Below are 24,904 nucleotides of genomic sequence, written 5' to 3' on the forward strand. Positions count from 1 at the left end.
CCTATCGCGCGGAAAAGAGGGCTCTGCAGGTCGCCATCAAACGGGCCAAGGCCCAGAGCTGGAAGGAGCTCCTCGAGACCCTCGAGCGGGATCCATGGGGGCGCCCATACCGGATAGTTCTGAATAAACTCCGGCCATGGGCTCCCCCGATCACCGAGGGTCTCGACCCCCAGCTCTTGAGGGACGTGGTCGACACGCTCTTCCCGATCGTGGGGGAGAGCGGGCCACGTCCCTCTGCGGACCCGACCACCTGGTCCGCCGAGCTGGGGGTCTCGGCTGGGGAGCTAGCCGCGGCCATCCGAAGACTCGGGGCGAAGGATACTGCCTCGGGTCCTTCGGGAGTGCCCGGCCGAGTCTGGGTCTTGGCCGCGGACGTCCTGGGTGACGGCCTCCGGGAGCTATTCGACCGCTGCCTGGAGGCGGGGCGATTCCCCTCCGCATGGAAGGTGGCCCGAATGGTCCTCCTCCAGAAAGAGGGTAGGCCCGCGGACTCTCCGTCCGCGTACCGGCCGATTTGCCTGCTCGACGATGTGGGCAAGCTCCTAGAAAGAGTCGTAGCGGCCCGCATCGTCGGGCACCTGTCGCGGGGTGGGCCCGGGCTGGCGGAGTGCCAGTTCGGGTTTCGGGAGGGCCGGTCGACGATCGACGCGATTCGACGCGTCCGGTCCCTCTCGGCCTCGGCGGTCTCCCGGGGTGGGGTGGCATTGGCGGTGTCCTTGGACATCGCCAATGCGTTTAACACCCTACCCTGGGAGGCGATTAGGCGGGGGCTTGAGGAACATCGAGTCCCCGCCTACCTTAGGGCAGTCGTCGAGGACTACCTCCGCGACAGGTGGATCGAGTATCCGGGCCGGTGCGGGACGGAGAGGCGAGCGGTGTACTCCGGGGTTCCGCAGGGGTCGGTGTTAGGACCCCTGCTGTGGAACCTCGGGTACGACACCGTCCTGCGGGCCGAAGACCTCCCCGACGGCGTCAGCCTGACGTGTTACGCGGACGACACCTTGTTGTTGGCCGTCGGGGGGGACTGAAGGGGGGCTGTTCGGGCCGCCGAGGACGGTGCCCGGCGCGTCGTCTCCCGGATCAGGGGGATCGGTTTGGAGGTGGCTCTCCACAAAACCGAGGTACTCGGGATGTATAGACCCCGGGGAGAGCCGCCTCCCCCCCTGATCCGGGTGGGTGAGATAGACGTCGAGGTGGGGTCTCAGATGAAATATCTGGGACTTCACCTCCACAGCCACTGGCGCTTCGAGGGCCATTTCCGGGCCCTGGCCCCGCGGTTGGAGGGGATAGCTGGCGCTTTGGGCCGTATCCTCCCCAACCTGCGGGGCCCGAGTGACCGGGTTCGCCGCCTCTACGCGGGAATGGTCCACTCGGTGGCCCTATACGGGGCCCCCGTTTGGGCGGGCGACCTGGCCGCCTCCCGGCGCAGCAAGGTATTGCTGCGCCGGGTTCAAAGGCGGCTTGCACTTCGGATCGCCCGGGGGTACCGGACCGTTTCGTATGAGGCGGCGAGCGTCCTGTCAGGGCTACCCCCGGCGGACTTGATCGCGGGCGTGCATGCGGCTTTCTACGAGGGCCGCATGCGCGCCCGCGAGGATGGGGTGGTCCTGGCGGGATGCGAGGTGGAGGCCCTCAAGCGCCAGGCCCGGGAGTCTATGCTGCAGCTTTGGCAGCAGCGGCTGGCCGAGCCGTTGTTCGGCCAGAGGACTGTCGGGGCTATCCGGCCGGTCCTGTTTGAGTGGCTGGGTAGGCGCTTCGGCTCACTCACCTACCGGTTGGTGCAGGTGCTGTCCGGGCACGGATGCTTCGGACAGTACCTGTGCCGAGTCGGTGTGGAAGAGGCGGCGCGCTGCTGGCACTGTCCAGCGGACGAGGACACGGCGCAACACACCCTCGAGGTGTGTCCAGCCTGGGGGGTGGAGCGCCGTGTCCTCACGGCCGTGATTGGGGCGGATCTCTCGCTGCCGGGCGTGGTACGGGCCATGCTCGGCAGCGAGACGAAGTGGCGGGCCGTGGCCTCCTTCTGCGAGGAGGTAATCTCGCAGAAGGAGGCCGCGAGCCGCATTCGCGAGAGGGGGAGACTGCGAGAGAGGCCTCGTCCGAGGCCGGGGGCGGGTAGGCCTCCGGAAGGGCCCAGGAGGCCACCCTGAGAGCGGCGGGCGGGGGTACGTAGCCCTTGAGTCTCGTGCCACCGCCCGTCGCCTAAGGGGGGAGAAATAAGGGACGGCGACGCTCTCGAGGGCGGAGAGGCCAGAGCCGCCCTCGGGAGCGTACGAACCGGGGTGCAGCCGCGCCGACGGCGCGGTCCTAGAACCGTGCCTCCGGCGCGGCTATGGGGGCCGTGGGCGGTCGTGAGTGTGGGACTCACGGCCGCCCTCGGGCGGCCCCCGGGAGTGGGATGACGGAGCAGTGTGGCCCTGCTCCGACGTCGGGCGCCAGAGCGCCGAGGAGAAAGCAGGGAAGGGAGGGTGAAGTACCCCCTCCCTTCCCTGGAACGGGAGGACACGGGCGCGAGAGCCCTGCACGGGGGAGCACCTGATGATATGATGTTTTCGGTCCCAGGTGCTCCCCCTGCATAGTGCGAGGATGGCCACCGTGGTGGGTTTTAGTGGGCAGGTCCCGCACCCGTTGGGTTTCCTTCCGGGCGCGGGGAATCCCACACTCCCCCCGCCCCTCCCCAGGCGGCGGGGGGGTCTTTCGAAGATTTCCCCCACGTATAAAAAAAAAAAAAAGTCCCAGCGGCGTATTGCTTTCCGGTGACATCGGTCCAGACCAAAACTGTGCATACTACCGCGTAGCAAGCGTCTATAGAACGCTGCTGTGTGCCCAAAGTGTATAGTCGTCGCGCCCGTTCTCGAGATATATGCGAAGAACCATTCGAGAGATATACGAATTTGAAGTGAAAGTATCGTTGAGAACGCAACAAATTTTTCCCAAAGTTGATGTTCTAAACGTATAACTAATATGGCGTAGAGAAAAAAAACTTAGAGCGTTATAATCGCGCGAGTTTCTACTTTGAAACGCAACAGGAATTGCTCGGATTCATCAATCCTTTTCGCGAGATAGTCACGCCGCTGTGATTTTGTAACTTCCGATACCTATCGACCGGTTTTCCGTTATTATCTCCAGAACGGCCACGATAACCACACACTTTGGGCACACAGCAGCGTTCTATAGGACGCTAGATACGCGGGGGTGTTCCGTTCGTCGCAATAGCTGCAGATTTTTGGTCCTAGCCGATGTCACAGGATGAAGTTGGTAATTAACGCGCGGGCTTGCGATAATTCTTAACGAGCCAGTGACGAGGCATCCGGACGAATACAAACACCGAGAGTTCCGGGACACTAAGCTTACAAGGTATGTAACTTAATTGCCAATCCAACGGGTTTTTGACCTGATAGCATCTCAGAGTAACTGACCGACGAGTCGGACAAGCCGAGGTAAGTACCCTAACGGGTGGCCTCGAGTTTCCAAGATTTATCATAAATCTCATTTTCTATATACATTTTTCATACATCGTGTTTTCAACTCTTCTTCTACTTTATCGTAAAAAAGTATAAAAGTTCGCGAAGCACACACACGCCCTCCCTCAGGGGCTGTAGCTTGTTGCTACAGTACGGGACTGGCAAACCCGAGGTGCCCGATGCCAAACCACACCGTAAGACTCCTGTTGGTCGTCGCAACGACCCACTCCCAATTCCTCTTTTGGCTTTGAGAGTGGTACGTGACGGCAGGAGGGACGGGGGCCTTGGCTTTACCGCCCGGGCCGCGAGGATGGTAACTCTATAAATTGCCCTCCAATCCTAAGCTACGGTGCGCGGTGATGGGATGCGTGGTTGGGGGGGAGGCCCCAATCCAAAGCGGCCAACAACTCCGGGGTACCTGCCGACCCCCCGGAGTATTTAGGCCTGCCCGGGTATGGCGGCTCTGCCCGGGTCGACTTACGTTCCGACCTACTCGTGGGATCCAAAATGGATAAAAATAATTCAAAAAAAAAAAAAGGGGGAGGGGGGACGGTGCGTGTGGCGCGAGGGGTGGCGACGGAGGGGGCACTCGTGCCCCACCCGGCGCCGTTCGAGGAGGGGGACGAGACGGCGTCGGTCTCGTCCCTGGCGTCCGCGACCAGCGCCGCGGACGTAAAGAGGCGCAGGACGGTGGAGGGGCGGAGGACGGAGGAAGATCCGTCCACGTCCGCTGCTCCACCGTTGCTCACGGTGACCGACGGGGAGGAGGACCTCAGGGACGAGGATACGGCCCATGTATCGGCCCGTATTGCCTCGTCCCTGAGGTCTATTGAGAAGGTGGCCACCACCTCGCGAGGGCTGACTACAGCCTCCCCGAGGTCGGTTGGCCAGGCCGCGACGGAGGCGCGGAGGGCTCTCCAGGAGCTGGGACGCCGTGTCCCAGCTGCCTTGGAGTACACGAACGCCCAATTGAGGCAGCGTGTGGAAGCGCTGCAAGACGAGCTTGCGTGCTCGCGGAGGGAGACGGACGCCCTTAAGAGGCGCCCTCATCCGGGGCCGACGGGCGTATGCACGTGTGGGGGAGGGAAAGCGGGAGCTCCCCCCACACCAGCGGCGTCCACGAGGAGCATCGAGCTCCTCATGGACGCCAAGATGGCCGTCATCCGCGGGGAAATACGGGCGGCGCTTCGCCCCAAGGACGGAGCGCCGGCGGGACAGAGGACCGGGCCCGGGAAACAACCGAGGGGCGGGGGACCGCAGGGGGGGACCATCGCGGCTCCGGGCCCTGCGGCAAAGACGGAGGGCAAGGGTGCCGTGGTGGGGGCGACGGCGGGGGCACAAATGCCATAAAAAAATTATGCCGGGAGGCATTTGTGCCCCCGCCGTCGCCCCCATCCGGTCCCTTGTGGACGGAGGTCCTGGGCCGAAGGGCGGGAAGGACGGCGAGGAGGGCGGCTCGGGTGCCGCAGCCTCCCCCGCCGGTTGCCACGAAGAGGGACGGAAAGGCGGGGAGGGCGAAGCCCCGTCTGGGACGCCCCCCTTCAACGGCAGCAGTCATGCTGACCGTCCCGGAGGGGGGGGGGCGTCTCCTACGGGGAGGTGATGGCGGCGGCCGAGGAAAAGATATCCTTGGCCGCACTCGCCATCGAGTCGGTCCGCCCGAGATGGGCGGTGACGGGGGCGCTCATGCTGCGCGTGAGCGGCCCCGACAACGCAGCCAAGGCGGACCGACTGGCCGAAAAGCTGGGCGAGGCCTTGGCACCCCGGGGTGTCAGGGTCGCCCGGCCCACAAAGAGCGCGGAGCTGCGCGTTTGTGGGCTCGACGACTCGGTCACCCGGGAGGAGGTGGCCAGGGCGCTGGCCCAGGCCGGTGGCTGCTCTGAGGGGGACATCCGGACCGGGGAGGTCCGGCGGTCCTCCACCGGCCTGGGAGCGGTGTGGGCACGGTGCCCTCTTCCGGCTGCCCGGAAGTTAGAAGCAGTCGGGAGGATCGTGGTGGGGTGGGTGTCGGCGAGGATCGAGGTCCTCGCCCAACGCCCACTCCAGTGCTACCGCTGTCTGGAGACGGGCCATGTCAGGCAGCGGTGCACCTCCGCGGTGGACCGCAGCGGTACTTGTTACCGCTGCGGTGCCGAAGGCCACCGCGCGAGCCACTGCGCGGCGGCCCCCAAGTGCCCGCTGTGTGCGGACATGGGGAGACCCGCCGCGCACCGAATGGGGGGGAAGCAATGTACCCCCCCATCCCGACGAGGGCAGAGGAGGGGTGCGCCGGGGCCGCTCCCGGCGCCGGTGAGAGCGGCCCCAGCTGCGAGCGCCGCGGCGCCCGCGGACCTGGCCGCGACCGACGCGACGGCCGCAAGGAAGAGGTCGGAGGCGGCGACGGCGTTGGTGTCCGCGATGGAGGTGGACATCGGCCCCGCCGCCGTCCTCACGGAGGTGCCACCAGGAGGCGGTGAGGAGGCCATCAAATAATGGCTCCCCGCCTCCTCCTGCAGGCCAACCTCAACCACTGCCGTGCAGCGCAGGACCTGATGTGTCAGACGCTGGCGGAGTGGGGGGGTGGTCTGGCAGTCGCCGCCGAGCCGTACCGCGTCCCCGACCATCCGCATTGGATGGGGGATGCGGGCGGCTTGGTGGCGGCTGTGTGGCAGGGCGGTGACGGGTCCCCTCCGTTCTCCTTACTGGAGAACGGGGCGGGATTCGTCGCCGTCCAGTGGGGGGGAGTCGCCGTGGTGGGGTGCTACGTTTCGCCCAACTGCGGCCTTGCTGCCTTCGAGCAGTACTTGGCCGGGGTGGGGGCGTGCCTCACAAGGATTGCGCCCCGGCCGGTGCTGGTCCTGGGGGACTTCAATGCCTGGTCAGTGGCATGGGGGTCCCCCAGGACCAATCGGAGGGGCGAGGCTCTGGGCGACTGGGCGGCGGGCTTCGACCTCCGGTTGATTAACCGGGGGTCGGAGCTGACGTGCGTGCGGCGCGGGGGAGGGTCCATAGTGGATTTGACGTTTGGATCCCCCGGCGCCGCGCGTATGGTGTCCGGGTGGGACGTGGTGGTGGGGGAGGAGACATTATCGGACCACCGGTATATCCGCGTGGTCTTGACCTCCCCCGAGGCCGCCGCGGCCCCGCACCGACACCTCCGCCCGGGAGCGGGTAGCGCCCCACCACCACCACGCAGATGGGCGCTTCGGCGCCTTGACAAGGACGTCCTGGTGGCAGCCGCTCTAGCCGAAACCTGGCCTCGACGGGAGACCAGGCTGCCCGACCTGGAGGGGGCCGTGGCTCGGCTCGGGAGCGCCGTCGCGCGCATTTGCGACGCGGCGATGCCCCGGGCCGGGCCGCGGTCTCCTCGTCGGGCGGTGTACTGGTGGTCGGGCAAAATCGGGGAACTGCGGACAGCATGCGTCCGGGCCCGACGTCAGTACACCCGCGCGCGTCGTCGGGCCGGACGGAACGGCGACGACGGCGCGCGGGCTAGGGCGGCGGAACTGTACGAGTCCTATCGCGCGGGAAAGAGGGCTCTGCAGGTCGCCATCAAACGGGCCAAGGCCCAGAGCTGGAAGGAGCTCCTCGAGACCCTCGAGCGGGATCCATGGGGGCGCCCATACCGGATAGTTCTGAATAAACTCCGGCCATGGGCGCCCCCGATCACCGAGGGTCTCGACCCCCAGCTCTTGAGGGACGTGGTCGACACGCTCTTCCCGATCGTGGGGGAGAGCGGGCCACGTCCCTCTGCGGACCCGACCACCTGGTCCTCGGAGCTGGGGGTCTCGGCTGGGGAGCTAGCCGCGGCCATCCGAAGACTCGGGGCGAAGGATACTGCCCCGGGTCCTTCGGGAGTGCCCGGCCGAGTCTTGGTCTTGGCCGCGGACGTCCTGGGTGACGGCCTCCGGGAGCTATTCGACCGCTGCCTGGAGGCCGGGCGATTCCCCTCCGCATGGAAGGTGGCCCGAATGGTCCTCCTCCGGAAAGAGGGTAGGCCCGCGGACTCTCCGTCCGCGTACCGGCCGATTTGCCTGCTCGACGATGTGGGCAAGCTCCTAGAAAGAGTCGTGGCGGCTCGCATCGTCGGGCACCTGTCGCGGGATGGGCCCGGGCTGGCGGAGTGCCAGTTCGGGTTCCGGGAGGGCCGGTCGACGATCGACGCGATTCGACGCGTCCGGTCCCTCTCGGCCTCGGCGGTCTCCCGGGGTGGGGTGGCATTGGCGGTGTCCTTGGACATCGCCAATGCGTTTAACACCCTACCCTGGGAGGCGATTAGGCGGGGGCTTGAGGAACATCGATTCCCCGCCTACCTTAGGGCAGTCGTCGAGGACTACCTCCGCGACAGGTGGATCGAGTATCCGGGCCGGTGCGGGACGGAGAGGAGAGCGGTGTACTCCGGGGTTCCGCAGGGGTCGGTGTTAGGACCCCTGCTGTGGAACCTCGGGTACGACACCGTCCTGCGGGCCGAAGACCTCCCCGACGGCGTCAGTCTGACGTGTTACGCGGACGACACCTTGTTGTTGGCCGTCGGGGGGGACTGGAGGGGGGCTGTTCGGGCCGCCGAGGACGGTGCCCGGCGCGTCGTCTCCCGGATCAGGGGGATCGGTTTGGAGGTGGCTCTCCACAAAACCGAGGTACTCGGGATGTATAGACCCCGGGGAGAGCCGCCTCCCCCCCTGATCCGGGTGGGTGAGACAGACGTCGAGGTGAGGTCTCAGATGAAATATCTGGGACTTCACCTCGACAGCCACTGGCGCTTCGAGGGCCATTTCCGGGCCCTGGCCCCGCGGTTGGAGAGGATAGTTGGCGCTTTGGGCCGTATCCTCCCCAACCTGCGGGGCCCGAGTGACCGGGTTCGCCGCCTCTACGCGGGAATGGTCCACTCGGTGGCCCTATACGGGGCCCCCGTTTGGGCGGGCGACCTGGCCGCCTCCCGGCGCAGCAAGGTATTGCTGCGCCGGGTTCAAAGGCGGCTTGCACTGCGGATCGCCCGGGGGTACCGGACCGTCTCGTATGAGGCGGCGAGCGTCCTGTCAGGGCTACCCCCGGCGGACTTGATCGCGGGCGCGCATGCGGCTTTCTACGAGGGCCGCGTGCGCGCCCGCGAGGATGGGGTGGTCCTGGCGGGATGCGAGGTGGAGGCCCTCAGGCGCCAGGCCCGGGAGTCCATGCTGCAGCTTTGGCAGCAGCGGCTGGCCGAGCCGTTGTTCGGCCAGAGGACTCTCCGGGCTATCCGGCCGGTCCTGTTTGAGTGGCTGGGTAGGCGCTTCGGCTCACTCACCTACCGGTTGGTGCAGGTGCTGTCCGGGCACGGATGCTTCGGACGGTACCTGTGCCGGATCGGTGGGGAAGAGGCGGCGCGCTGCTGGCACTGTCCAGCGGACGAGGACACGGCGCAACACACCCTCGAGGTGTGTCCGGCCTGGGGGGTGGAGCGCCGTGTCCTCACGGCCGTGATTGGGGCGGATCTATCGCTGCCGGGCGTGGTACGGGCCATGCTCGACAGCGAGACGAAGTGGCGGGCCGTGGCCTCCTTCTGCGAGGAGGTAATCTCGCAGAAGGAGGCCGCGAGCCGCATTCGCGAGAGGGGGAGACCGCGAGCGAGGCCTCGTCCGAGGCCGGGGGCGGGTGGGCCTCCTGAAGGGCCGGGGAGGCCACCCTGAGAGCGGCGGGCGGGGGTGCGTAGCCCTTGAGGCTCGTGCCACCGCCCGTCGCCTGAGGGGGGGGGAAGAATAAGGGACGGCGACGCTCTCGAGGGCGGAGAGGCCAGAGCCGCCCTCGGGAGCGTACGAGCCGGGGTGCGGCTGCGCCGACGGCACGGTCCCAGAGCCGTGCCTCCGGCGCGGCTATGGGGGCCGTGGGCGGTCGCGAGTGTGGGACTCGCGGCCGCCCTCGGGCGGCCCCCGGGAGTGGGACGTCGGAGCAGTGTGGCCCTGCTCCGACGTCGGGCGCCAGAGCGCCGAGGAGAAAACAGGGAAGGGAGGGTGAAGTACCCCCTCCCTTCCCTGGAACGGGAGGACACGGGCGCGAGAGCCCTGCACGGGGGAGCACCTGATGTTATGATGTCTTCGGTCCCAGGTGCTCCCCCTGCATAGTGCGAGGATGGCCACCGTGGTGGGTTTTAGTGGGTAGGTCCCGCGCCCGATGGGTTTCCTTCCGGGCGCGGGGAATCCCACACTCCCCCCGCCCCTCCCCAGGCGGGGGGGTCTTTCGAAGATTTCCCCCACGTTAAAAAAAAAAAAAAAAAAAAAAAAGCACACACACGCTTGGTCTCGATCGATTTCAACAACAACCACGTGGAAGTACAAAATGTTGCTTCCGGTTTGGGAAAGAGTTGTTCCATAGAAAGCTTAAAAATACATTTGTTTGTGTGTGTGTGTGTGTGTGTGTGTGTGTGTGTGTGTGTGTGTGTGTGTGTGTGTGTGTGTGTGTGTGTGTGTGTGTGTCTCGCTACAAGAAAAAAAAAAACGAAAAGAAAAAACGAACTCGATAGAATTACTTGCATTGTAAAGAAACTACACTACTCGAATTGTTCGACGAATTCCCACTTTTTCAATTGTGTTACACGATTTCGTCGATCATCGAATGTTTACGTCTAATCTATCCGTATACGCTTTGATTTCACGCGTCTTACAGGTTTTTCTACATATGTTACGGTTAACATAATCTGTTTTCGACGACAAATAGGCAACGAGTGTCGAAAAATTGCCTAGAGCAAAAATCTAAGAACAATGTCCACTAAATACAACTATAAATTTCAAAATGTTTCGAAATGCAAAAAGATTCCGCGTGATAATCTACGTGGACGAGTTTACCGCGTTTCATTGCCCGTATTTCGTGCATTAGAACGTTTACAGACAAAAAATATTTCGTAAGAATTTACTCTATTATAAATAAGTAGCAAGTAAAATGTTATTACAGGAAAACTTTACTCCGTATAGAGATTTCTGTCTCTACGACGATAAGCAACTTCTACGCTCGTGGTAAATAGAGATTCTTTACGACAATCTTGATATTTCGTTACCTTGTTTACCGAAACAATAAACCTGCTTCTCCACTGTTACGAAAGTATCCTAAAATGTGTTTACACGTACCGTGAGACTATGAAAAATATATAACTTTACAACTGTATACTTGCAACATAAATCGAATCGAACGTGTACGTTACTTATCGAGAGAGTCGGTCGTTACAAATCAGAGCGTACTTATTTCGAAAAATATAGATTCGTCGATCCAAACCGTAATGTAATCTCTCCAAATTGACCAAGTAATTGCCCGAATATTAACGAGAGGGTCTCCTACCGTTACGCTTTCTTATAATTACATTCTATCATTCGTATAAAACATACTCGAGTATTAATGACAAGTGTAAGACATAGTAAAGTAATACATATAATCAAAGTTTAAAAGTTTAATCGTTACAAGCGCGATGTCTTTTTGTAAATGAGCGTCTATTGTGTGAAATTGCACGGGGTACGTTATTATACATACATGTACGTATCTCGTAAGAGGGATTAGAAACGTTCCGGTAACATAGATACGTTCCGTAAAACTGGATCACCAACATGTACGATTTAAAAAATTCGTGATAACAGAAACACATGAAGATGGATCATTGAATCAACAGACTTTAAGTCAACGATTTAGGTAACTCTTGTATCCAAATTCTAATTTGCCAATACACGTGCCATGGCACAGGGACCGCTTTTCTTCGCGTGCGAAATTTTTTATATATAGATATATAATGCATATATACATATAATACATATAACACACACACACACGCGCGCGCGCGCGCGCGCGCACGCACACACATACGCATGTATATATAAAAACTCTCTTAATAATTTACATGATGGTGCACCATTTCTTGGTTGGGCCTTCGTTTACCGATGTGTTACTCTCGTCATTCGTAAGATCCAGTTTGCTGGTTTAAACTTTCAGCTCCGATACCGAAGTGGATACTTGAATAGGCCTGCGTAGTCCTTTCAAAAGGCTGATCGACGTGTTCAATAAACTATTCTCCGACTCTGTTTTCTGTTTCTTGGTGGACGAACTCCAGTCCTCGGTCTCGTACTTCCGCTTTCTCTCGTTTGGGCTGCCATTGGTGGTGGAAATCATGTCCGATAGGCCGGTAATATAGCGCAAGATTTTGAATTCCTCCGTTTCATCCGGCAATAGCGACGTGTTCGATGTATTATATTTACGAACATGGAGTTGTTTAGAGAATACTTGTGTTCGCGTATCGTGACGTGACGCATTCTATTAAACGAACGTCTACCGGAAATGCTCCTCAGTGTCTTGCCAAAAGATGTATCCTTCGCTGATTGAGCTAGCGTATTGTACTCAGTGTTACTCGTCTCGCATAACTTTGAATTCTCTTTCATACAATCGTTCAACTTGATTTGCACGTCTTTCAACATTATGGAGGAGTCGTACGAAACGAACGACACATCCTTGACGCTCCTATCCTCCTCAGGTTTTTCCTTTTCTTTCTGGTTGTCATTCTGCGACGCTATCTCGGACACCTCGGACAATTCTGACGTCGTGGATTCCAGAATGTCCACCGAATAGCTTTCTGTATCGGTTTGGGATTCACTTTGCACATCTCCCTTCTCTTGGATATTGTTTTTCGATTCTGGCTGTACAGAATGACATTCCTCTTTGCTGTTCTCCTTTCTATTTGTGTCGTTTCACTTCTTTTCCTCCTCCTCTTCCACTTTTGTAGGATTGTTTTCAGTTTCAAAACTTAACGTCAAATGGACTTTTTCCGGCTCGCTGATCTCTTTGGTTTCTACGACCATTGTTTTTGGTATGATGCTCAACTTATACCTGCAACAGGAATATACAGACGTTCAAAATCGCTGAAAGGAAATCACGCGCGTATTTATAGCTAATTTCCACGGAGTAAGAAATTCCGGAGGTGATGAGAGGTACTAATTTAAAAAAAAAAAAAACTTGACATAGCAATTAATCTAATGTTTCTCGTTTACATCTCTTCGATATTTGCACGTTATTTCACGTATGCCCATTCACTCTAAAGCGTTTGTTTCATAAATTTTCCTTGTCTTCTCGAACTAATACAAGACGGATAACGTAAGCGAAGTATTTGAAAGAAATTGTAACAGAACACGACGCGTCTTGATGTACTGAAAGTTATCTTCCACTGAAAGCGAGTGACATTTACCCCGCTTTGTCCTCGGATATTTAAAAAAAAAAGAAAAGGTCGTGTACACGATCGAAAAGAAAGATAATCCGGGCAGCATCGCGTCAGTTCACACGAACGCTCGAAACGTAGAATCGAAGCTAGAAAAATGAACGACCGAATGGGGAATAACTGTAGATGACTTCGCTGGTTCGTTGGCCTGATTGGTTTTACAAACCTGTTCGAATTCTTGGATTCGCGCTGTCTCTTGTGCAAGTTTGTTTCAGAAGCCTTTGAAGAAGCCTTAAGCAGTCTCCGATTGTACAAATTCCTCTCATCGCCCCCAGGGGCTGCCTTCTTTGGCGTCTTACCCATGGTGTTTAGCGTACGTTTACGTATTACTCTGTCCACGCCCTTTCTCCTTAACTGTGCAAATACTCGCCCTCGCGTATACCCGACCAATCCCCCGTGTACATAATTTAGTTACAGAGGATCGAGTAAATTTATCTATACCTTGCTTCCGCTTTTACGTATATCGATATATTAGATCGTTTTCTCTCTATCTTTCTCTGTATTTTTCTTTCTCTCACGCAAATCACTCACAATATTCCGCGATACTTTGAAAATAATAAGGTAGCGATAAGCACACAAATAACGGACAAACCGTTATATCGGTTTGTCAGTGTCTGTAAACTGACACTGCGGAGTGTAAGTAATGTATATTCACATACATATAAGTTGCATGCATCGAATTCCTTTTCAAAACATAACATCTAATAATACACGTTCATGATAATTTGGCCATTAGATTGATAACCTATTTTAAATATTAAATATCAAGAAGCATCAAGATTATTCAAAAACAATCTATGGCATTGCTTCGGTTATGACATTAATTATACGCAATTTTTCAGAAGCTGTGTTGTATCGCCGACGCTTGTAGTGTATAAATTATAAGAATTAAACAAATGTTAAATTAATGTACCAAATAGACAATTAATACTTTCCATGCATCAAAACTTTACGAAACACGTTTTTACATCGAATCTCGACCAAAATCAACTTCTATAAGTTATTTAATCATTTGTAGTGCATAAATAAGATGCACATTGTTCGATTAATATTGGAAACATGCGTAAATGTTAGTAACAATCGCGGAAATGGACAAACATTCACCGAAACCGATTGCCTTTGCAGAATTCGTAATATCTTGATGTTTATTTATCATAATTATTAACAACCGTCGTAGGACCGTAGCTTAAACAATTATTAACAATGTCCTAGTAGAAATAATGGCTTAAAAGCCATCAATTTCTTGACATATTCAGTTAGATCGAACAAAGACAAACGAAGTAACGGTAAGTCCTTCTGGAGGGTATAAATAAATTTTACGGCTGCGTAAAATTTCATTCTTCTGGGTGCCGCCGAGTTGGACAGAGCTCTTCCTCTGGAGAACCTAGACCCAGCGGATTAGCGCAGAACAGCGCGGCTAAATGATCACCAATAGCCAGTGGTCAAAACTAGCCACCTTTATTTTTTTGTTTCTTTTTCAATTCTTCTGTTTTTTTATTTTCTTTGCTCATATTCATCTGTACTTACTTACTGATTTTAATTTGTATACGTTTTTCCTTATTTATTCTTTGTATGAATGTATTTAACCATTAAAGAATGTTATGTCTGTTATGAATGTTTCTCTTACTCTTTAGCTAGATGAACGAAGAACGAAGAACCAAGAACAGAGAGAACTCCGACATTTAGTTTTAAGACTAGACTATGGCCACTATGTAAGAATCTCTGTACTCTGTCAAGCAATCATGAAATTAGTAGGTTCTTTTTGTTCGCTTCCCCCTTCCTCAGTCCGGTCACCATTACTTCTTGTAAAAATAAGTGACCGGCCGTGTAGGTGGACCGAACGGTCGATCGCCGTCTCTTCTGGTGTGTCACGCTTCTAGAGGAAGATGTTGCGAACACAGATGGAGGCTATACCTCTGTCCCTGTGGAAGTCGCCGATCGTAGGAGAGGACCCTCTCTTCTGTAATCCTTCGCAAATCGTGGCTCACGGCGCGAAGTTGTGGAGAATTGGGGCACTCCTTTCGGCGACGTCAGCTATAATCAGAGATTTTCTAAAATTTTTGCCCGAAATTCGGACTTTGGTATCAGGAGAACATGATAGTCAGGGAGGTATTTCTTTTTCGTGGATTGCTGGAAATGACGTCATTCAATTATTGTTGATGTGATTCATAGGAAAGCAAGTAAGGGGAAGGAAAGTTGTAATTAAAAAACTCGTAATATTTTGAATATTTGTGATTTATTTAATACAATATACATATTTCTTCCAGTTACAATCGTATTCTTACATTTTATTGCCATACTTTAAGTATCGTACATTCTTATGCGCCGCAAAAGTTTTCTACATTGCAATATACAATTTTTTTTACTCTCTAAGTAATCAGTCTGTGTACTTATTATTTAAATGATAAAAGTTATTCTAAATTCGCAGCCAATTAGCTCGGTACTAGCCGTAACAAATAATTATTCTCCGTCGCGAGTAAAACCGATTACCAGGTCTCACCCCGTGGAGGTTGCTGCGAACGGGGACCCGGAGAGAGATAGATGGAATCGAAGGTCCATCAATTTTCCTCGTTTAGTTCTGCCAAGCAATTATTATACATTGTCGAACAAAACGAGGCAAAATTGGGAAAGACGCGACGCGTACCGTGAAGCTGGTCCTACTAGGTCGGTCCCGTTTCCTCTAAGTGGGCCCAATTTGGGAGGAAGTAGCCGACGTCGCTGAAAGGAGTGCCCATTTCTCCACAACTTCGCGCCGTGAGCCACGACTTGCTAAGGATTACAGAAGAGAGAGTCTTCTCCTACGATCGACGACTTCCACAGAGACAAAGGTATTAGCCTCCCTCTGTGTTCGCAACATCTTCCTCTAGAAGCGTGACGCGCCAGAAGAGACGGCGATCGACCGTTCGGTCCACTTACACGGCCGTCACTTGCTTGCTTGTACAAAAAGCAATGGTGACCGGACTGAGGAACGGGGAAGCGAGCAAAAAGAAGCTACTAATTCCATAATTGCTTGGCAGAATACAGAGATTCGTACATGGTGGCCTTAAGACTAACTTAGTCTAGTCTTAAAACTAAGCTGAATGTCCCACGGCGGCTGCGATGACGGAGTCCTCTTTGTTCCTCGATCCCTCGATGTTCCTCGATTCTGATATACCTAGCTAAAAGAAACAGATTGAAAAACGACAAAGATTAAGCAAGTCACGATATGATAGAAAATTTGACTCTGAAGACAATGAAATACATGACATAAATTAGGTGGCATGCATTAACAAAGAAAAAAAACTGAAACAACAACAACAAAATTAGAGAGTGGTCGCCGGTACCGGTTACCAAGAGGTCAACCGGAGTCCATGGTTGTCCGCGGCAGGTCCGGGTACCAAGAATGGAGACATCGGTCCACATCGGAGCCTCCTCGTGGAACGAAAGTTTCGGCAACCGGTGGTTCCTTATATACCCACCACATGGTGACTTACCGTTACTTCGATCGTCTTTGTTCGATCTAACCGAATATTTCAAGAAATTGATGGCTTTTAAGCCATTGTTTACACTAGAACATTGTTAATAATTGTTTAAACTATAGTCCTACGACAGTCGTTAATAATTATGATCAATAAATATCAAGATATAGCGAAATCTGCGAAGGCGATCGGTTTCGGTGAATGTTTGTTCATTTCCTCGATTGTTATTAACATTTATGTATACTGTGAATATTAATGTTAAATATGCATCTTATTTATGAATATGCATCTTATAAATGATTGATTTGTCGATAGAAATTAATTTTCATCGAGATTCGAGGTATAAACGTGTTTCTTAATGGTTTAAAGCATGGAAAGTAACAATTGTTTCTTAGATACATTAATTTAACATTTGTTTAATTTTTATAATTTACACAATACGCGTAGAAGTTATATTTTTTACTTAAGAGAGGCAAAATTTAATTAATTAGTTTTCTAGATAGAAAAATGATCGAGCAGAACACTTGTGAATCGATAATCAGTACGCGTAGCCTTGACAATGTCTGTTATACCTCAACGAAAAATTCCTCCGCGAACAAAGAATATTCCACCAAAATGAAATATTAAGCAATATTTTAAACGAAAACATTGCTAATAATTGTTTCAACCATTGTTCAATAACAATTGTTGATAGCAGCAATAAATAAAAACCGAGATATTGCGAAATCTGTGAAGATCGACGATTTCAATTAATTTTTATTCCAAAGCAAATGTGTTGCTAATATTTCTACGTATTTCGAACGTTATTGTCTCTTTATACATCTCATTCATGCATTATAAATTCATAATTAACATTCAGAAATTAATTTTACTACAGACATAAAGTAAAAGATGGTTACTGATATGTATCTTATATAAATAAAGATTCAATACATGGAAAGAAATAATTGTTTATTATATATATATATATATATATATATATATATATATATATATATATATATTCATCCTTACCAACTCACACCATATCCGTAAAAATCTTTGATAAAGATTACAATTTTGTCTCGTAATTCTTCTCCTTTGTTTATGTTATATATTAAACAAAGTAAGAGATAATATCGCTTGGCACTAATTGAAAACTATCTAATAAAAGCAAACTGCATCTTTTTCTTAGTGAACATCGCGGTATGGATCAAAAGATCGTTTAATAAAATTATTTTGTTACATGTATAACAAAAGTGATGCCATCTGTAGCTACTGGGCCAAGTTTGTCGAGGAATAATGTCCATTTCTGACACTAGATGGCAGCACAATGCATATTCTTGCATGTTTAAATCGTTTTGTTACATAAACAAAAAGCTAATCCTTATACTTTAGAAACCTAAGTTGAATCGATCGATGTATTTATATAAGTCATTTGTTATTAACATGTGTAAGGGGTTCTGAATTCTAGGTTGCTGCGGTGCCAGAGTAATGAACGAAACGCAACGACTGGAAAAGCTGGGGATTCGTAAAATAGATATAATTTCGTTAAAAATCGCCCTATTTTAATGTTTTTGCGCTTATTCGAAGCGCAAATGATTGCTCTATCTGACAATGTGACCAACAATTTATCAACTTAATTTTTTATGAGCAAAACGTTATCTCGAATACTTGCAACTTTTAGAATTTGACAACACCCTCTTCAAGTGGCGATTTCCCTACTCCACCGTAGACCACCATAAAATGGGCCATAGGGCAAACGAAGCGGAGGGTTCAAGCTCTAATTTGATTACCGTAACAATAGTCTGCGTTCAGTATTAACAAAGATGTGGCTGCCTGAATTCTACGTTGCTACGGTGCCCGAGTAACGAACGAAACGCAAGGGCTGAAAAAGCAAGGGGTTCGCAAAATGGCTATAACTTCGTTGAAAATCACATCATTTTAATGTTGTTGTGCTTATTCGAAATGCAAATGATTGCTCTATCCGAGAATCTGGCCAATAATTTACTAACTCTTTTTTTATGTCTAATAATCTGACCATACTGCCGCATTTCAACTTGTCTGACCATACACGTTTGGTTGACCATGGACGGGGTTTTACTACTTGTCTGCCCATTGATCGGTGTAATACTATTTGCCTGGACTCACTCGCAATTCCACTTTCCTGACCATACGCTAGCGTTTCCACTGTTTGAATTCTACGTTGCTACTGCAGTGGTCGAGTAACGAAGGAAAGCCAAGGCTTCGTTAAATGGCTATAACTTCGTGAAAAGTCACACGAGTTCAACGCTATTTCGCTTATTTCAAAGGAAGATGAACAGGCTGAACGAAATATTGTCTAGCTTAGATATACTGATGTACACTAGAATCAAATTAGGTTTATGGTATAGTTTACAAGAAAGGCCGCAGCTATTCGCTCATATTATTTTGTATGTAGTTAATAATTGCATTACCCTGCTACTGGCGATACAATTAGTAATTACGTACTAAATAATATAGATTGCCCAGGTCTCACCACTCTTGCTGCGTATAGAGACCTACCCTAACCCTACCCAGCCACCCTCCGTTTAGACAAAATTTTGATATACAACTTTCCCAATATACGACTCAGCAAAGGAACGATCGTGTTTAGATTGTTGTTCGAAGAATCAACAACCATTAGAGTTTTCAAAATAATCTGTCTTGGAAAGGCTAACTATGACAAAATTCAATGCAAAATGAAGCACAAGTCGATGCAAAATGGAGCACAAGTCGATGCAAAATGGAGCACAAACCTACCTAATTAAATTCTAATTATTCCTACCTGAACTAGTAATTGCACTTAATAGTAATATCCTCCCTATATAAAAGCTAATGTTAAATCACCAGTAGAGCCTACCTAACTAAACATTTAATTTCATTCATATCCTACCTAATATAAATATCTAGAAAAGTACTAGAATACATTAAATATTTCCTTCTTGTTTCGATGATCGGTGACGCGAAGATTGTCCTGAAATATAAACTGTGGACATTAAATACAATGTCATACCTAAGAGCCTATCTAACCAAACGTCTAATTTCATTCACATCCTACCTAACAGAAATATCTATAAAAATACAAGGAAACATTATATGTTTCCTTTTTGTTTTGGCGATGGATGCCACGAAGATTGTCCTGAAACATAAATTGAAAGATTAGATACAATGTCATAAGTTTTACCATTTTTTCCTCTTGGCTATATTAAGTTTCATTTTGAACTTCTCACATTCCGTTTTCGATTCCTTTACATTTGTCATTTTTCTTTGCGCTTATCTTTTGTCCCAATTCAAAAAATGCACACACACATACCCTAAAACAAAACTTATTTCATGAATTAGTAGACATAGAAATAAAAAAAAGAAAATAGCTGAAAATAAAATTTGTTAGTGGACAGAAAAAAAAAATTGTGCACAATCAAAACAAGTATTTCATATCAAACATGATAACACTGACACCGGAAAAGTAAAACTGTAATTTTTTCTTCGTTACATAAAAATTGAATTTACGAGATGCACAACACGAATATCACATAAATGAGAGTTACTAAAAATTTCATTGCGCGTACTATTTACGAGCAAACAATGTACACATTTTATTTTCATTCGTTCAATTTTATTTTATATATTATTTAACGAGAATATACCAATTTAAAAATATTTTTAACGTCATTGATATTGGAATAATCATATTTTACTGGATTTAATCTAAATTATTTTTGCATCTAGAAGTAAACGATAACGACGCGATAATGTAGACTCTACTTGAAAATTTATTATCCGTACAAACTATCGAATTGCAGCTTGCGTACTTTTTCAGTACGAGTCTTTTAATTGTTCATTAAATTACGCAACGATCGTGAGTCAACTTTGATCGATGCAAAGAACTTCGAATATTTATAAAATATACATCCCGTAGCAAACCTAATAACGATTAACCTCTATTGTAGAAGCTACAATAATTCGTTAAATTTATCATCGTTATCATTTTACTGGCACCATACCAAAATTATTATACAAATACGCCAAATGCATAGTAAATATGTATAATTCGTAAAAATTACATTTCAGATACGATTCTACGTTTCAGCAGTATTTTCAGTTACAAACGCTCGACTTGCAACGCGACAATTGCAATTTCTTTGCAATATGGTCCACTTCTCAAATATGGAAACAAACCCGTGAGTGGACCGTTCTTTTTTCGCAACACTACATTATTAAATATATAATAATGAAAAAAAAAGAACAGGTACTCCCGAGAGCAACCAAATAGGTTGCTTTCATATTCGTGAAGTTAACTGATCAAAATATAAAAAAAATTCTCAATAAAAATCGCGCTCGCTGCTTCGTTGTTCATATATATATTATATATATTGTAAAATGCAAAATGAAAAAACTCCCTGAAACAACTACGTTAGGGCGCTTTATAGTTCGCAACGCTAATCGAATACCGTGCACCTATGTGTGTTAAATAATACGCAACGCTAACTTTAATAGTCGAGTGCAGTCATTTCAGACTGCGAGGAATCACATGTTAGACCGCTGATTTAGCTGTTTCGTGATTTAAACAGTGAGTCGCAACACTAATAAAAAAAAAGCCGCGTTAATTCGAAGCAACACGATTAATCGATATCGCACCGCTAATTGAAAATACAAATGCAACCGCGTTCAATATTCGTCATTCACAACACTAAAGGCAATCGTGATCGATAAGTACTTATCAAACGCAACGCTATTCTAGAAATAAATACAATCTGCATTCAGATTTTGCAAAATCGAGAGCAAGCACGCTCGATATTCGTTCGCAACATTAATTCAAATTATAAATACTATTTGTATAGCTAATTTCAATTGCGATTGGTATTTGTTCGCAACACTAATTCAAATCGTGACGATTTATCGTCCGTAAAGCTAATTGCAATCGCTATTGGTCTTTGTTCGCAACATTAATTCAAACGCGATCGTTTCTCATTCGCAACGCTAATTCAAATCGCGATCATCACTTGTTCGCAACCTCAATTCAAATCGTGACGATTTCTCGTCCATGTATCTAATTGCAATCGCGATTCTTTTTCATTCGCAACACTAATTCAAACCGTGATCGTTTCTTGTTCGCAACGCTAATTCAAACCGCGAATTGCCCAATATCATTGGGGATGAGGTGCCACAGCACGCGTGGTACACGCAAGTGTACACATGCCAAACAAACTAACTACTACACAACTACGTGCGAGTACAGTGAGAAAATAGTAATAGTAATGACTTTCCATCCTCGGATAGATATATCCGAAGATGGAGAGCCATTCGTTGCAGCCCAATCTTGAGACAATTTGTCTAGGGCCTCTTTGGCTTGCAGCCTCTTCTTTCCTCGGGCGGCATTGCCCGATCTAAAACCCTACGTTTCGCGAAAACAACGCGCAATACGCGTGCGACCGTGCAAACGATTCTGAAAACCGTTGGTCGTGCAATGCACGCGTGAAAAGGAATTTCGAGCGTAACGTTCGTTTCAACGCCCTAATCGACACGACCGCGTCCGCGAACAATTAACTAGAGAAATCCGAAGAATAGAAAACAACGCCAGATGCAAACAACATTTTTCGTTTACACTAGCTTCGCGATCCTTTCTTCGAATTGTCCTACAGGTTCAGGTAGGTCACACGAAAACGCGCCTATCCGAATTGAGAATGTAACGACCTGCCCTGGCCCTACCTAACCATTCTTACCACACATACCAGAAATAAGTTACCTAACCTACCTAGCCCTATATTTAAAAAATGGCAAAACACATTCTCTCAAACACAACCACTCCAGGGTTCTCATACATAACGCGCGGGTGCAATGAGCCTAACCTAGGGAGGCATCCCCTGGACGCCTCCGACAGTCGAGCTTATCAAACACATGCATACTTTAAGGGTACGTACCAAATTCCTGAAATTGTCTGATAATGGCTGACCATTGCGTACATGTACTCATAATGAGCATGAGAATTTATTGCGTGGCTCTTTAAGCAGAATAATTGTCACGTGAATGTAATAGCAAAAGTTAAGTTAATATAGATAGTTACTGTCATTGATAATATAACGTTACAGAGTATTCTTTAATTTGTAGTCTCTTTGATATATTTTCGCGAACCGACGCAATTCCACAGCCTAACCACACACACATATGTGGACATTACGTTGTGCACGATACGCCAGCGCATTGTCAGACACTCATATATATTTGTAATATCGGATTTTCCGTGTTCCTTTGGGCCTGCTTCGAGCGCAGGCCTAGAAAAGATAGTGCGTGCAGACAGACCTGGGTTAGGTTTTGCTAGGTTTCGTGGAAGGCACAAGTATCCCTTTGCAGGGGGTCTTGCGAGACGACCGAGCGTGAGAATGCATGGGGATGAAAGGGAATACATGTGGTTCGGAGAAAGTGAAGAGTGTTTGGGAAAGACGAACGATTAGAATGGCCGAACGTGACCGAATGTCTGAAGTGAGAGAGACTGAGGATTGGAATGAAAGAGAATGAATGGGAATGACTATATAGAGCGCGAGAAGAACGTTAAGGGACACAGTATGACAAAGTATGGCGACGGTCATAGTCAATGTGTTTTTTTTCGATAAATAAATTTTTGGATTTTAAATTTACAAATTTATTACCTGGTATGTTCTCGATCCCCACGATTAAAGGTTCAACGATACCGCGAATCCCTCGTTCCTCGCAACATTAATTTTGGCGGAAACACAGACCGTCTCGACTCGAGGTCGTACAACAATCCAATGATTTACAGAGGTAGGTCGTCATTCAGTCCGTGACAGACGACAGCTAAAGATGTATCGAGAGACCTGCGAGTATCGAAGTGAACACTTCTCACTAACATTTAATCGTATCTAATTATTCCTAATACTTTTGTTGCTAACTATCGGTGTTTCGTCTAATATTTATACACTTTTAATTATAAATTCAATCAATATGAGTGAAACAATTAAATAGTTTTTGTGCTTTCTCTATTGATTACAAACTGCGAATCTGTATAAATCAAACCGCATCTACGAATTAAATTGTATCTTTCGGTAAAATATTTCGATTTCACTTATTGCTTAATTATAATATAAAAATATTTATTTCGATAAATGTGTTTTAAATTTACAGTTTCTTTTGTTACAGATTACCAATTGTAGCGATGGTGTCGCATTACCGACAGATGCTGCGACACTTCAGGATCAGCTAGAACGGAATTCACGGATTATTGGTAAAATCTTCCAAGTAGTAAGAATAACAGATAATATTTCTCTTTATTTATTGCATATTTATAACATGTGTTGTTTTTCTCTCTTCAAACCACTTGAGAAGAGATCTTTGAGTGATTGATCCCCGTACGAGCCCCCAAACAACTGTTGTCCTCGTGCGGTATATTAAAGTATATTTAATGATATTATATATTACAATGATACAAGTATCAAACGTAGTGTTAGTGATTGGTTTCGCTTTCTACTAAGGTCGAACGACCGCGTATTAAACTAAGCTAACCGTCTTTGTGCCTTCGGCACGCGTCTTGATCGTCTTTGTTGCCTAAGTCTTACACCGGCCTTTCGTCTTACTAGTAGTACGTCGTTTAATCGTTTCGTCTTATCGTCTTCGTCATACTGTCCGCGGCATACTCCTCGGACATACTCTCGTCGTCGTACTCTTGCACTCAGGACACAAACTGTGACATACTGTCCCTTCAAACATTCCTTTCGTACTTTATATAGTCATACCTATTCGTTCTCTTTCATTCTATTCCTCAGTCTCTCTCACTTCAGACATTCGGCCACGTTCGGCCATCCTAAGCACTCGTTTTTCCAAGTATACCTCACTTTCTCCGAGTCACAGGTACTCTCTTTCATACCCATGCATCCTCACACCTGGTCGTCGTGCAGGACCCCCTGTAAAGGGATTATCGGGCCTATCATAAAAGCTGGTGGACAGATTGGCACCAAATGTTTACCTCGACCCGGGTCTGTCCGCACGTGCCGCCTTGTTTAGGCCCGCGGTCGAAACAGGCCCAAGCCGACTCGGAAAATCCGATCCTACATATTTTATTAATATATTTAATTTATATTCTATTATTATATATTTAATTGTAGACTATAATTATTTAAGCAGAATTATATAATTATATAATTTACATAAACCTTTCTTATCAATTAGATATTTTTTTTCCTAATGGAAAAGAAAATATCGAATTAATTATCTCTACATGTAACTAAATAAATTATTAGCTTTAGAATAATTAAATAATTTAGATAAGTTCTTAATCATTAATTGTGCTTATATTAAAATAATTTTTATATCAGCGATAGATTTCCAAAATCAATATTTTTCAATAGTCCTAAACTAGATATGGGCTCAATGGGCCTAAACTAGATATGTACACTGACTGTTAATGATTGAGATTCCATTATGCTGAGTCAAATCTCAATCTTAAGCCACTACCTTGTTCAATAACATATTGATTTAATAAATTAATATATAAAATTATGTGACTCATTATGTATTAAAGATAATTTTTGATTTGACTATCATGAGAGTCAAATCAATTATAAAATTTATTTAATTATATATCTATATGTTTATAATTTATTATTCAATAAATGATTTATATATTAATAAATAGAAATTTCAACTAATACTTGATACTATTGTAGTGTTATGACAAAATTTTCTGCCGTGTAATAATTTCAATATATATAATATATATATATATATTATTCATATAAATTTATTAAAATCTTTTTTAAATGTAAAATTTC

At 48.5% G+C, this 24,904-nt stretch overlaps 1 pseudogene; it reads right to left on the bottom strand.

The window, feature by feature from the left end:
- Nucleotides 1-11,294: 11,294 nt before the first annotated feature.
- Nucleotides 11,295-12,966, bottom strand: LOC143151425 (uncharacterized; annotated as a pseudogene).
- Nucleotides 12,967-24,904: the final 11,938 nt, after the last annotated feature.

This window comes from Ptiloglossa arizonensis, chromosome 9 (genome assembly GCF_051014685.1).
Source record: "Ptiloglossa arizonensis isolate GNS036 chromosome 9, iyPtiAriz1_principal, whole genome shotgun sequence".
NCBI classification, from domain to species: Eukaryota; Metazoa; Arthropoda; class Insecta; order Hymenoptera; family Colletidae; genus Ptiloglossa; species Ptiloglossa arizonensis.